The sequence below is a fragment of the Marmota marmota genome, unplaced genomic scaffold, assembly GCF_001458135.2.
Source record: "Marmota marmota marmota unplaced genomic scaffold, marMar, whole genome shotgun sequence".
In the NCBI taxonomy this organism is placed as follows: Eukaryota; Metazoa; Chordata; class Mammalia; order Rodentia; family Sciuridae; genus Marmota; species Marmota marmota.
The window spans coordinates 32,486,627-32,490,503 of record NW_025999853.1 but is presented as its reverse complement, the minus strand read 5'-3'; the positions used below and the strand labels follow the sequence as shown (position 1 = coordinate 32,490,503).

Below are 3,877 nucleotides of genomic sequence, written 5' to 3'. Positions count from 1 at the left end.
TACCCAGATGGCTGGCAAAACATTATTTCTGGGTACATCTGTGAGGGTTTTTCTAGAAGAGATAGCATCTGAATCAGGTCACTGAGTAAGAAAGACAGGGCCCAGAAAGAACAAAAAGGCAGAGGAATGATCAATTTGATCTCTTTGGGCCTGGGACACCTACCTACTCCTGCCTTTGCACACCAGAATTCCAGGTTCCCAGGCTATTGACCTCAGAATGAGGCTTATACCATGGTTCCCTGGTTCTTAGAGCTTTAAACTCAGAATGCATTACACTACTTGATTCTCCAATTACCCAGCTTGCAGACAGCATGTCAAGGATTTCTCGGCCTCCCTAATCATGTGATCTAATTCCCATTAAAAATCCCCTCTTATATCTACATGTGTATATCCTATTGGTTCCTTTTCTCTAAAGAATCCCGACTGACACAGAATATATGTCATTAAATCCCCACAATAACCCCAGCGGTAGATTCTATTGATATCATCATTTTTAAAATAAGGAAACTGATAGACATAAAAGTTCACTAACTTTCCCAAGAAAAGATGCAAAAGATGAGGCCAGGATTCAATCCCACACAAATGAAAAGATAGAAGTCCAAGCTCTAGCTCTGGCTTTGACCTTCTGGCTCCAAGTTCCCACTTCAGCTTCTACTTTGGCTATTGATTAGAAAAGCAAGTCTACTTCATTACAATGATGGTGAGATGTTTCTGTGCAGATTTTGAGGCCTGAGGGTTGAGCCTGAGTTGCAACCCAATTTCATAAAGAATGCTTGTTAGCAGGGGCCACTTATTAAGAGGGCTATCTAAAAGTTTTGATATCAATGTTTTGCCTGTATCCAGTACACATTCCTACAGGGAAAATCAAGCCCAGATTGGTTCCTTGGAGCATTTGAGGACCAAAGACAAGACTTGCAGGTATATTATTCTGTGTCACCTTTTAGGTGAGCTTAATGGAACAGATAACAGATGTTATCAGCTCCATCCAGCACAAACCTAACTCCCTCACTGCAGGATGGCTGCTGGGACAGGGTTCACCTATTGGGGCTACCCAGAGACAAGATTACAATCAGAGCAGTGTTCATAGAAGTAATGGATATTGTAATAAACTGGAGGCTTCAAGGTATGTGTGAATCATGACTAAAAAACCTACCTTTGTTAAGTGATTCTTGTTGCCCCAAAATGTAACAAAGATTAGTAATAAAGTTCTCTGTTCTCAAAATATAAGAGTTCTTTGTTCTCTGTTCTAAGACAAGGTGTTTAAAAAGTCCAATATGTCTTCTGACTCTCCAATGAGTGATTTTATATAAGTGACCCTTAGGAGAAAGTTTGAAATAACTGGACAGCTATTTGGGGACTAGGGCTTGAGAGAGGCAAGTAATATTATTCCCAGTCTCTTTTCTCTCATTTTGCTTCAGATTGATTATATTTTGACCCTTTCCCATGTCTATAGGACATGGACTACATGGAGCTGGAGGTACCACTTGTACAGATTTCACTAACTTCAGGAAAACTTCCAATGGCGTTCACTGTTTTTTCTCTTCTTCTTGGACTCAAACTGAAACAGGGGCTTTTCCTGGATCTCAAGCCTGATATCTCCTCTTGCAGAGCTTAGGTGTTCTCCCCTCCCTAAGTGCATGAGACAATTTCTTACAATAAATATCTACAAGTACATAATGAGTGACTGTGGATTCTATTTCTCTGGAGAATCCTGACTAGTACATTTCCCTTGCACTTCAGGCTCTCACACCACCCATGACCCATGGCCACACCTTTGGACCTCGTTATCACCTGGATCTAAAACTCATCACCCCATCCTGACTATGACTTCCTATCCCTTCAGCTCCCTGAGTCCTTGACACCCACCACACCCTGTCTTTGACTCACTGAGACCTCCCATTCTTGACCAACTTCTAATTAAGGCCCTCCTCTACCCACTTCCTGCCCTACCTGCCAGGGGCCCAGGTCCATCATTCAGTGTCTCTTGTCACTATACTCAGCTCCCTTGCCCATAGCTAGCCACTTTCACCCAGCAAAATCCAAATTCTGGACCAACCCCATTGCCTGCCTACCTTTTCCACCTTAGAGCCAAGATGTTCAGTGTTCTTAGTGAAAATCAGAAAACCCCACATTCTCCTAATAACGTTGACCTCACCTACAACACTCTTTCTGGTTTCTCTTCCCCTATCTCTGTGTTTATTTTCATTCTCTATTTGGAATTCTTTTCCCACCTGGCCCCAAGGTTTGGCCTCCAGCCTCCTCTCTCCACATACTCTTTCTGGATGATCTCATGCATCCTCACACTTTACACTTCCCCTTTTGTCCTGATTACTCACTGAACCACATCACCAGCGCTGGTTCTGCTCTAAATTCCAGATCCAGTTGTCTCCTAGGCAGCTACAGACCCTCCAAACTCCACATCCACAAAAGGAGCTCTTATCCACCTTTAAACACCCCAACAACCTGTTGGTGTGTGTGTGTGTGTGTGTGTCTTAGTAACTACGGATCGAACCCCAGGGGCACTTTACCACTGAGCTACGCTCACAGCCCATTTTATTTCTTTTATTTTGAGACAGGGTCTTGTTAAATTGTCTAGGCTGGTCTTAAACTTGGATCCGCCCACCTCTGCCTCCTGAGTAACTGGGATTACAGTTGCGCACCACCATACCTGACTGCTCTTCTTGTACTTCCTATCTCAGTAAATTATTCTTATATTTTTTATCTCAATAATTGACAACACCACCCACCTAGTTGTTCAAAAGAGAAAATTAGGACTCACTCTTATAGGGAAATTAAATTCTATGTGTTGATATTTCTTACGTATCTTCTTATTGGTGCCCTTGATATGTATGGTTCCTTACTTTAAGCCTCTGTTGTTTACTCCTCTGGACTTTGCCCTTCTTTTGCCCTTCTCAAATCCACAACAAGCTTTCTAGCCATTCATTCAATAACTATTTTTGAGGGTCTGCTGTGTGTCAGAAATGGTTTGGGGACTATAATGAGAAACAAATACTGTCTTTGTGGGACTTACTCTCTCTTCTCTCCTTTTTCTAAAGAATAAATCTGGTATTCCTCCCTTAGGTACCTGGGCCTGGGGCCAGAAACACTTGGCTTTCAGCCCATTTCCTCCATTGTACCACGCATGCTTGCTCAGGTTAACCACCCTGTGCTTGTGCTTGTCCATTGGTAAAACAAGGAGAGTGAGAGTAACCACATCCAGGGCTGGTAGTTATTGATACACATGGTGGTGGGCAGAGGTACTTTATATCTGGTGTCAATTCTGATTTGATGGTCACTAATCTTGAGTGTGCCATACTAGTTGTTAAATATTTTCACATCACCCTTCTTACCTCATAGGGCGGGCATGAGGTTGAAATAAGCTAATGTATGTGAAATGCACGGAATAGCAGTGGCACTGAGAGGTGCTCAATCAATACTAGCTGAATTAAATTCAATAGGGATTCCCCAGCCCATGGGATACAGAGCCACTTCTTGCTACATGATCATCTTCCCTTCTGCTCCAGCCATACTGAGATACTTACTTCCCTGAATAGGTAAATTTATTTTTTCTTACTTTTGTACCTTTATATACACAGCTCTCTCTGGGGATATATCTCCATGCCCAGCACCCCCATCCCCCACCCCAACCTCTTCTGTTTCTACAAATACACTCATAAAAACCTGGAAAATGACCACTCTTGAACACTCAGGTATGTTTTTAAGCTAATCAGATTTAAATACTGCATTTTGGGCTGGGGATGTAGCTCAGTTGGTAGAGTGCTTGCCTTTCATGCACAAGGCCCTGGGTTCAATCTCCAGCACCCCCCCCCCCCCCCTAGCAAAAATCAATCCATTGACATTTAATCAATCTCCATGG

General features: G+C 42.8%; 1 non-coding gene across 1 annotated transcript; it reads left to right on the top strand.

Moving 5' to 3' along the window:
- The first annotated feature begins 3,754 nt into the window (after window positions 1-3,754).
- Window positions 3,755-3,827, top strand: Trnae-uuc. The gene has a single exon. It is a non-coding gene; the product is annotated as a tRNA-Glu (tRNA).
- The last annotated feature ends 50 nt before the right edge of the window (window positions 3,828-3,877 follow it).